Raw genomic sequence first — 11,580 nt, forward strand, 5'->3', positions numbered from 1 at the left:
GCTGTATGCTGCCTCCTGCTAAACAAATATTGCAAATTATGTGAGGATTTTCCCAATTTCCTGCCTAGATTTGGGCCCTGGTCTCATTTACTTTAACACACATGTTCTCGCCACTAGGCTACACAGCCTCAGCATTCTCCTCTGTAAAAACGATTTCACTGGTTAGTGCCTGTCCCACAGAAGGTGTTCAATAAGAGAAATAGCCCTAATCATTGGAGAGAGTGAGCGACTTAGTGAAGATTACATAGTTAGAAAGTGGAGGAGCCTTGATTCCAGCTCAACTCTGCCCACATCAATTCCACACATTTCTTAAACATGCTGATAAAGCCTTCTAATCAGATGCATGTCCCTCCTCCCATCTAAGGCAACCCTTCCAGTCCCTTAAGACTTTCCTCAGGCATTTAACCTCTCCCTCTTCATTACAGCCAGTTGGCTTCATGGATCCCTCACTTCCCACATTTAGACTACTCAGACTTTTCCACTGTCAAATCCATAAATAAACCCATTCAGCTCCATAACCCTTTCCAAGGACTATTTACAGTTGTCATCTTTACTTCCTCATCACTGTGCTCATGGAATCACGTATTCCAAAGCCACTAACAGCCGTTCGATTGTTAAGTCTAAACTCTAAAGCTTTCTTTTCCGGATTCATTTTATGTCACTGCTAAAGCATATGTAACAGTATCAAATGCCCCCTCATTTTTGAAAGCCCTCCTTCCTTGGCTTCTATGATTGGTCATTCCTTAAATATTGTTGCTGTGGGGGCTTGTCTCTGGCTTCTTACCCTCCACAGGTGATCTCAACTCCATGTGCTTCATATATACCAAGCTATGCTTATTGCAGTCTATTTTAAATTAATGGTTGCTTAAGTTTGAACACATTCTAAAATCGCTATTATTTTTAACTTACCACCCTCCACTTTATGTTTTTGTCATTATTTTTTACTTCTTTTATGTATAGTGTGAGTGTCTTCTGATGATCAGAGAAGAGTTAACTGGTGGTGGCCTCTTGATTCCTTTGGATTGCAGCTAACAAGTATTTTCCTTCACCTCAATTTCCAGTGACTGCCTCAGAGCTCCCTGGGTGGGTCATTATTCTAGAAGTTAGAGCACACTTCAGTCTATTTTGAATACTTGTAATCCCCTGAATTAAATCCCTTCATGCCAATAATATCTAGAGTGGTCTCTATTTTGAGCATTGAAACCTGACTAATATAGCCACTTACTCAAAGAAAATGCTAAAAGATCTAGGAGATTAGAAGAGAAAACCGGTAGAGTGGAGGTAGCTGTCTTCTTCCAGCTAATGCTGGATCCAGAACACTTTTATTGCTTTTAAGATCAACTTGACTCTCAAGATACATGTCCAATAAATTCACATAAAGGTGAATCTTGTTTCTTCTTTTTTCTAAATCTCCAAGAGAGGGTGGAAACATGTAAGTACATTACCTGACTCAAAAAGGAAACAATCAGGAAATAAAAATAGAGGGAAATGTGAAAAGTCACCAAGTTTGAGAAAATACCATATTTCATAGACTGAATGTGTTAATTAAATCCCAGTAATGGTGAATTGTGCTGCTATGAACATATGGGTGCACAAGAGGTCTCATTCCTAAGGTTTTGCCCACCTAGGACTACTGAAGTCGGCGGCTACTCTGCTATCTCTGTCATTTTGAGGAAAGAGTCAGCCTTGTGAAGCCAACACTAAGGACAGCAGAACTGAAATATGGGGAGGAAAAGAGAGGAGGAGGAGGAGGGCAAGAGGCACTCTGATGCTTTGTATCCACACTGTACCTGAAGAATTTTTCTGGGACATGAGACAAAATAGTCTCTTTATTTAAGGAGGTTTGAAATGGGTTTTCTATACTTGAGTCTGCAAGAGTCCTGCCTAATATAAAGTAAAATCTGTCAACCCCATCTCATCTCTGAAAGGATTGTCAAGAGAAGACACATAATTGGCTTTATGAACTTCCTTTTGTTAGATGGTTTTCCTATGGGTTTCCCCCACCTTTCTCCTTAGCTTCAGCTGTATGCTGCCTTCTGCTAAGCAAATATTGCAAATTATGTGAGGATTTTCCAAATTTCCTGCCTAGATTTGGGCCCTGGTCTCATTTACTTTAACACACATGTTCTCTCCACTTGGCTACACAGCCTCAGCATTCTCCTCTGGAAAAATGATTTCACTGGTTAGTGCCTGTCCCACAGAAGGTGTTCAATAAGAGAAATAGCCCTAATCATTGGAGAGAGTGAGCGACTTAGTGAATATTACATAGTTAGAAAGTGGAGGAGCCTTGATTCCAGCTCAACTCTGCCCACATCAATTCCACACATTTCTTAAACATGCTGATAAAGCCTTCTAATCAGATGCATGTCCCTCCTCCCATCTAAGGCAACCCTTCCAGTCCCTTAAGACTTTCCTCAGGCATTTAACCTCTCCCTCTTCATTACAGCCAGTTGGCTTCATGGATCCCTCACTTCCCACATTTAGACTACTCAGACTTTTCCACTGTCAAATCCATAAATAAACCCATTCAGCTCCATAACCCTTTCCAAGGACTATTTACAGTTGTCATCTTTACTTCCTCATCACTGTGCTCATGGAATCACGTATTCCAAAGCCACTAACAGCCGTTCGATTGTTAAGTCTAAACTCTAAAGCTTTCTTTTCCGGATTCATTTTATGTCACTGCTAAAGCATTTGTAACAGTATCAAATGCCCCCTCATTTTTGAAAAACCTCCTTCCTTGGCTTCTATGATTGGTCATTCCTTAAATATTGTTGCTGTGGGGGCTTGTCTCTGGCTTCTTACCCTCCACAGGTGATCTCAACTCCAATTACCATTTGCATTAGAGACAGTGAGCTGCCTCTCTCTATCTCTCCTCTCGCTCTCTCTCTAAAAAAAAATTAACTCGTTATTGTTGAACATTTTCTCTTTTTACCATGATAATACAAATGTTAGCTGGACAAATAAACTACTCAGTATAAAACCCCTCTTTCTACTTTTGTTTCACCTTGGCATAGCCATTTGGCATTAGTTCTATGGAAATGTTTGGAAACAGGCAAAGGGAAGTCAGATGTTATAGGCTGCAGTGCTGTGTTCCTTGTTATGCTATGCAAAACATCTAATAACACTATCCTCTGTGATACCTTGGAAGGTGACTGTAATCCAGCCAAGGAGAAAGGGTAGAAAAAGACTCAGGTACTGATGTGTGTTGACTGCTTCTTGCTGCTTTTAGCACAGTCCTATGAAGGCGATGAGCTCAGGCAGGAGGTATCCATTTGGAGGCAAAGATGGAAGGGAACAGAGCTCTGAAAAGGGGGATGTTTTCTACTTGCTACCTAAAATCTTAACCCAACAACCTAATGTGGATCTTATAGGGTTAAACAAAGCCATGGAGCCTAGCCCTGGCCGGTGTTCTCAGTGGTTAGAGCATCAGCCCACCCACCAAAGAGTCTCGGTTTCAATTCCCAGTCAAGGGTGTGTAGTAGGTTCAGGGCCCGTGTGGGAGGCAACCAAACCATGTGTGTCTCTCACATCAATCTGTCTCTCTCCCCACCTCCACTCTCTCTTAAACACACACAACACAATGGAAAATATAGCCTTGGGTGGGGATTAACAACAACAAAAAGCCATGGAGCCTCTGTACTCCAGATAGGAACAGTGAAACCATACTCATCACATCTAATACACGTATCAATTCTAAGACGCAGCATTTTTTATGAACTAGTAAGAAATAAAAATTTCCAATGACATAATGCTTTCTTATTCCTTAGAATTTTATTTTGTTAAGAGCTCATAGATATGTTTACACAGATTTTAATGATATGATTCCTTGTGCATATTGTTCGGGCCCAAGACAGGTCCTCTAAAATGTCCCACACTGGCATATTGATTACTGTTGTTAAAGGAAAAACCACAAGCCCAAAGGGCATCACTTGTGCTAGAGCCATGATACCAAACCTAGATTTAACACCTGACTTAACTGCAGTTTCAACCTTTACCAGAAATGTAATCTTAAATCCCAGTCTGGAATTTTCTGGTCAACACCAATGAGATAACGGTGGTTGGCAAACTCATTAGTCAACAGCCAAATATCAACAGTACAACAATTGAAATTTCTTTTGAGAGCCAAATTTTTTAAACTATATAGGTAGGTACACTGTTATTAACTTAATTAGGGTACTCCTAAGGCTTAGGAAGAGCCACACTCAAGGGGCCAAAGAGCCGCAGTTTGCCGACCTCGGAGATAACCTATCATGTGGGCTGTCTCTATTCCCCATAGAAAGAAGAGGCAATATGCATGATAAAAAAACAAAACAAAACAAAAACCCTTGTCATTCCCTTCCTCCAACAGAAGATGTCCTGGTCTAAAAATAGTCATAGAGATAATTCTGAGAAATGTGTCATCAAGAGATTTCATTGTTGTGCAAACATCATTGGATGCACGTACACAAACCGAGATGGTCTAGCCTATTGCTTTTAGGCTACAAAACCTGTATAGCATGTTACTGTACAAAACAACACGAGATTACATCAAGCCCAAGATAAAATGATGCCATCAAGAGATGCAGTAAACATGAGATGTATGAGGTTGTGCAGGTAGAACATGGCATACTGTTTTACAGCAAACTTTTTTTCCTAAATAGAAGAGTGGACTCTAATGATAAAAAGTTTAGTATAGCCCGGCCGGTGTGGCCCAGCGGTTGAGCGTGACCTATGAACGAGGAGGTCGCAGTTCGATTCCCAGTCAGAGCACATGCCCAGGTTGCGGGCTCAAGCCCCAGTGGGGGGCATGCAGAAGGCAGCCAATCAATGATTCTCCCTCATCATTGATGTTTCTATCTGTCTATCCCTCTCCCTTCTTCTCTGAAATCAATAAAAATATATATTTTTTAAAAGTTTAGTATAACAAATATATAAACCAGTAACAGTTACTTATTATCATCAAATATTAGGCACTGTCCGTAATTGTATGTGTTAGACTTTTATATGACTGGAAGTGCAGCAGGTTTATTTATACCAGCATCACACAAGTATGTGAACAGTGTATTGCTCTAGTCTATGACGTTACTAGGTATTAGGCAATAGGAATTTTTCAGCTCCATTATAGTCTTATGGGAGCATTGCTGTATGTGCTGGCCGTTGACTGAAACATCCTTCTGCAGTGCATGACTGTAATCCTTTCTTTTGCTAACTCCCTTGCCACACACTAGTCTTCCTCTGAAAACCTTCATTTATTACCCTTTGGAGCACCCTTCTTGTGCTAGGCGGGATGTTGCCTGATTCAGGAATCACTTGACATAGCTAATTAGATCTTCACATTTACTCACTTGAATGTTGTTCTTTAACATGCTGAATTATGAGTGAATGAAGGCCAACAAGTTTAGGGATTTTTTTGTTTTGTTTTGTTCTTTAGAAGAGGGATGGTTGGTTTTCTGAGGATCATGGTGGGAAGGGTCACACTGACACCTTTTCTCTTAGGGCCTCTGAAGGTGCTAATCTGAGGGGCCTTTGCTGACCTCCTCAGTAAAGTAGCTTCCATACCGCGCCCACTCCCCCCCCCACTCCCCCACACACAGAGAGCTATTGCTCTGTCTTATTATCTTTATAGCTTAGCACTCTCTGACATAATCTACATATTTATTTATTACTTGTTTCTTCCCCTCAGAAGCACCAGGAGAGCAGGGACCTGGAAATCGTGCTCCAAATGCTACGTCCAGCACATAGCATTTCTAAAGAGACACTTAACGAATGAATGAACCCCAGAAGGGGCAGCTAGGAACTCAAGAACAAATGACAGGAAGAAATAAAGGGAAATTGAAGATGAAATAGACATGTGCACCTCCCCACCCAACAAACTTTTAAACAGGGGACTTGAACTCTGCTGATGGGATGTATAATTCAGAGTCAGCAGGGGACTCCTGGATCCTCAGAGACCTAGGCTCAGATCACCAATTCCAGTTTGTCTGAGTTCTTCCTGTCCCAGACTGTATACTGAGGGGTTTGCACCTTCAGCACTGACCTAGGCTCTTCTCTTACAACTGCTGTCCCCACTGGCTACCATTCTCCAAAAGAATGCAAAATCCATTCTTTTCACCAACTTGCACAAAGGCATAAAAGGTCCAGTTTCAACAGTCTTTTCCTTCTTTTTGGTAAACTTTTACTGAAGGTTACAGGGAGTGTCTCATTGTGAAACAGCCTTGGAAATCTTCCGCCACCTCCCCTGTCCCTTTGCTCTAAAGTGAGTTCCTCCCGGGCTTCCTGCACAGCTGTTCCTTGAGCTCTCCCAGGGGATTGGGTCTCTCATCCCCAGCAGCATGTCAAAGTGCAGTACTTACTCCAGATAAATACGGTTTTCCCTAGGACAAATCCTGGTGAACAGGATGGCCTCCACATCATTGCACTAGTAATAACTCAAATGGCAGGGCTCCTTAAAGAAAGAAGGCAAATGTATGCAGGGGGAAATGTTGCTTCCGTGGAATACAGTGCATTGTTTTTGTTTGTGTGTGGGTTTTCACAGGCTTGTAGTGGCTCATCCCCTCTAGGCAATCCATGGTTCCTCAGGCTAGATTGACAGGCATCTTCCCTATGTCATCCGACTTTACTGGACATGCATCTATCTCTTTGTTGGGTTGGTCTCTTCCCCCAGTTATCTGTGGAAATGAGCCGGTGGTTTCCTGGTCACGCTGCCCAAATGGCAATGCTTATAATGTCTGGCCTCCCATTTCCTATTATTAATAACTAGCTAATTACAATGGTAAAAAAGGAACTATTTACAGAGGTGTGGGCAGAGGTAAGCAGCAGGGATGGTGAAGCACCCACCCCAAAAACAACAGAGGGAAAGTGATACCACATGTAAGGCTCCCTGGTCAGAGGACGGGAGCTGTGGCCACACGTAAGAGGGACACAAATCATGGCCTGGCAAGAAGGGAGCAGTGGAATAGAAATCATGACTTTCTTCTCCTTTTGTCCTCTAGTTATAGAACAGAAAGTTAGTTCACCTGGCACTAGCAGAGTCAAACACTAAACACAGAATTGCAGTGGAGAAATACTGGCTATTTTATTATAAATGGCGCCATCCAGGAGAACGGGAAGCTAATGCTAAAAAGCCCGGATTCCCCCATGGTATGCAGGTTAAAGATTATATAGGGCAAGATCACAAGACTCCAGGGGATTCGGGGTTGTGCTGGGAGCTGACTGGTCAGAGGTGAGGTAATGAATTATTTCTTTAGGTCTTGAAGACAGCTCTGAGGTCTTTTCCAGCGGCCCTCTGGTTTCATGGGAAAATAGGCAGGGGGTCATTCCAATTAAGGCTCAGAAACTGAAACACAACTTACGTCAAGACTAGTTCTCTGAAGGGGTGGGGGGTGAGGGAGAGAGAGAAAAGAGAGAGAGAGAGATGATTTCTAGAGCTATGATTTAAAACTAAATTTAATCAAAGTCATAAGGACCCTTGGTTTCACTCTGAGCCCTATGCAGCCAGAAGATAGTGGAGTCAGGGTGACACAGCTAGCTTGTTTTCCATTGTTTTTTCTACTCTTCAGTCAAATCAGCCCAACAAAGATGATAAATTCCCAGTGAATAGGAGGATCTGTCCCATGTATCCTACATAATAAAAGCCTAATGTGCAAATTGTCCCCATGGACTGGGAGTTCGACTGGGAGTTCGACCAGGGGGTGGGGCCAGCTGGCTAACCGAGGGAAGGGAGGCCTGGGAGGCCTCAGAGGTCCCGGATGGCAGCCATCAGCTGCTTGAGACCCTACCCGTGCATGAATTTCTTGCACTGAGCCTCTAGTGCAGTGGTTCTCAACCTTCCTAATGCCGCGACCCTTTAATACAGTTCCTCATGTTGTGGTGAACCCCAATTTCATTGTTACAAATTGAACATAATTAAAGCATAGTGATTAATCACAAAAACAATATGTAATTATATATGTGTTTTCCAATGGTGTTAGGTGACCCCTGTGAAAGGGTCGTTCGACCCCCAAAGGGGTCGCGACCCACAGGTTGAGAACCACTGCTCTAGTGTTACATATAAAGATTTTTATTGTCTTAACATGTACTTTATAGCTACATAATTAAATATAGATATAATATAGCCCTCTAGTAAAGATAATATAAAAGAGATATCCTCCCAAAAAAGGAGATATCACCCTTGGATTACTTTCTCTACGTCTCTTACAGTGTTATGCCCATAGTGCTCCCTGTAAGATACTTTTACAGAAGTCTTAACAGCCGCCATGTTAACAGACATCTGAAAAAAATCCAATGTTCTCTCCAGCTTCTGGGCCCTAAGGCTTTGATCAAAAAGAAAAAGATTGATGCCATATTATATATGTTCTCATATACCCATTCTCTGTATATTGGGTGGGAATTTGTGAATATATTCTGGAGAAAAAGAAATACATGTTATAAAACAGTTGGACTGGCTTCTAGAAGAATAACCTTCTAAAATAAATTTCAAGGTTTCTGTTGGGCTTTTGTGCTTCCACACAAGTTAATGTTTAGCTGAGCACCTGGACATGTTCAGGTGGAAAGCAAATAAGGTTGCTCAGAGTTGTACACAGAGGTTGAGGGAGTTGAATATTACTATGCATCATGGTGTGAGAAGCATTTGGAGCTCAAGGGAGTGGTCTGGAAGGAAGAAAAGAAGAAAAGAGGAAGGCAACATGAAGGAAGGCTGGAATAGAGTTGTGGAAATGGCTGAGGGACAAATTTAAGGATGTCTAATATTCAATTTCACATTGTTTCCTCCCAAACCTTTGGTAAAGTTGGCTTCAGGCCAAACGTGTGAGTGGTTCTGACAAGGAAATCCTAACAAGGAAATAATTTTAAAAACACACAGCATCCTGGCTGGTGTGACTCAGTAGGTTGAGCATCGTCCCATGTACTTAGAGGTGGCCAGTGCGATTTCCAGTCAGGGCACATGACCAGGTTACAGGCTCAAACCCCAGTAGGAAGCATAAAGGAGGCAGCCAATCGATGTTTCTCTCTCTCCATCTCCCTTCCTCTCTCTACAAATCAATAAAAATATATTTTAAAAAACACAGCAATAATGATAAAAAATAGATGCCCTTTAGTGAGCAGCTCTAGAATGTCCTGGGCATTGTGCTGTACCATCTACGTCACAGTCACCCGGTGACTCAGGTAGTATCCTCCCTCTTTATTTTTTATTTATTTTGTTAACCCTCATCCAAGAATATTTTTCCCCATTGATTTTTAGAGAGAGTGGAAGGGGGAGGGAGGATGGGAGAAGGAGAGAGAGAGAGAGAGAGAGACCGAGAGATTGGTTGACCCCTGCAGGCATCTGCAGGCATCCCATCTGGGGCCAGGGATAGAACCTGTGACCCTTTGGTACGCAGGCTGATGCTCTAACCACTGAGAACACCGGCCAGGGCTAGTCTGCCTTTTTAGGTAAGGAGACTGAGGCTCAAAGAGGCTAAGTAACACATTCAAGGTCACACAGCCATTACATGGCAGGGCCAGGACCTAAAATCAGAACCCAAGTTCTTTTCGTTGTACTATATTGCTTCCCCATAATCCCCTCTGCACTGTCCTTATAAAACTGTTGTCTAGAGGCTAATGGTCATTGACAAGAACCCCGTCTTTCTCTAAAGCTGCCCATTCCACAGTCCATTGATTGTAACCATTGAACGTTTTTTCATGTGAGTCAGATCTCTTTCTAAGTTTCCACCCACAAGTTCTCTATCTGCTGTCTGAACCACTAAGAATGAATTTAATCATTCTTTCACAGAGCAGGCGCTCTAATATTGGAAGATATGGTATAAAATTGTACCAGGTTGGTCCCTATCATACGTGTTTGTAAGAGCAGGAATATCCGAAAGGGAGCCTATTTGAATTGCATGCGGCTTTATTCCCAACTATGTAGATAGAACATTACTTAGTAATTACTTAGCACATTAGTAGGCCTTCAACAAATATTCATAGAATGGATGAAAGCCGGCCAGAGGGGGGAGGTACAGAATATGGTTAGTGAGGCAGCAAACATATAAACGAGATAATTCCTCCTCCCTCATTACTTTCTCTACATATCATAGTCTTATGTTCATACTGCTTCCTCTAAGGTATTTTTATCAAAGTCTTAACTACCATGTTAACAGAAATCTGAAAAAGAAAAAATGGTTAGAGGCACCACTTTCAGAGAGTATGTTAGGTTCTGCTTCCACCCCATCCCCTCAACTATCTACCCTTGTTTCCAGGTGGTCAATATTCTTCAAGCTAAACTTGTGGGTCTAATACACCCTAAAAAGAGACTCTCATCTCATTCTTTAGACGTAGTTTCTACAACTGAAGATCTGACCACCAAAGAGGAATGAATTGCTATTCTATGCCATAAATATAGACTATATATCTGTCTCGGCAGCCATTCCAGAACAACTGCTCTGTCTTACTCCTCGAACCTTTGGAATGTTTGAACTGGGCAAAATAACCTTTAAAGTGGGCCAGAGCAGCTCTGTTCTCCAAACAACTGTTTGTAAAGCTAACAGGAAAACAGGCTTCCAGCAAGGACTGATCATTAAAGCCATTCTTTATAATCAGTAAAGAGCCATGCATATCTGAAAAATGACTTCGCTTTATTAGTACCAATAGAAATTCCTTTTACCCATGTATTTCCCCTTCTTTTTCTCATAAAACCCTCTGCCTTCACTCCATAATCAGAATGCTGTTTGGGTTTCTGCTGGAATCAGTGCTTCCAGAATATTTATTTTGTGTGTGATCTCAAATGCTTGCTGCCTCTCACTTTGGATTTTTATTTTCATATATATATAAATTGATACATTTCACACCCATGGAGAAGTAATTTTGTTGCATCTAAGACATACCATAAAGCACTGGGGGTGGATAAATGGGGAAGCAGCAGTGGAGAGAAGGGACAGCAGTGTTTTTCACTGTATCCTTTGCAGCTCTGTCTACGCGATTAAACCAACATTAGAAACTGTCCAGTGTTATATTCACTCTTTAGAAATCTGGAAAAGGTGGTGACCCTCAGATGACAGGTACAGAGATGGGCAGCTGAGTGCAGGGGGTTACATGCACTGGGAATGCCCGCAGGTACTGCTCCAGGTGGCCTGCCAGTGATGTTCTCGTGGGGCTGCTGTCACTGATGTGTTGAGGGCCACACTCCCCAGGGCTCACCGTTCGTCTGCATGTGCCCCTGCTCGGCCAGCGCGGCTCCTGAGCTCTCTGGGTGTTTCCCCTCCGGTAAAGGTGGGGCTGGCATCGCAGATTGAGTGCAGGGGCCTTTTACATGCACTGCCGACTGTGCCGGGAATGCCCGCAGGTACTGCTCCAGATGACCTGCCAGTGATGTTCTCGTGGGGCTGCTGTCACTGATGTGTTGAGGGCCACACTTCCCAGGGCTCACCGTTCGTCTGCATGTGCCCTGCTCGGCCAGAGCGGCTCCTGAGCTCTCTGGGTCTGTTTCCCCTCCGGTAAAGGTGGGGCTGGCATCGCAGAGGAGGCTTTCTGGACCCCGCTCCCAGCAAGACCCCGCGCAGGCCCGTCTCCGAGCCTCCGGGCAGAGGCAGAGGCAGCAGGAAGGTGGGATCTGTCCCCAAAGGG

General features: G+C 43.0%; 2 long non-coding RNA genes across 2 annotated transcripts; one reads left to right on the forward strand and one right to left on the reverse strand.

Moving 5' to 3' along the window:
• Positions 1-833: 833 nt before the first annotated feature.
• LOC106727440 lies at positions 834-6,170 on the forward strand. The gene is made up of 2 exons (XR_001363626.1): positions 834-1,083; positions 5,666-6,170. It is a non-coding gene; the product is annotated as an uncharacterized LOC106727440 (long non-coding RNA).
• Positions 6,171-10,575: 4,405 nt separating this feature from the next.
• On the reverse strand, positions 10,576-11,580 carry LOC106727442. Its single transcript, XR_001363630.1, has 2 exons — positions 11,317-11,580; positions 10,576-11,087 (listed from the first exon to the last, which is right to left on the reverse strand). It is a non-coding gene; the product is annotated as an uncharacterized LOC106727442 (long non-coding RNA).

The sequence above is a fragment of the Myotis brandtii genome, unplaced genomic scaffold (genome assembly GCF_000412655.1).
Source record: "Myotis brandtii unplaced genomic scaffold, ASM41265v1 scaffold112, whole genome shotgun sequence".
Lineage (NCBI taxonomy): Eukaryota > Metazoa > Chordata > Mammalia > Chiroptera > Vespertilionidae > Myotis > Myotis brandtii.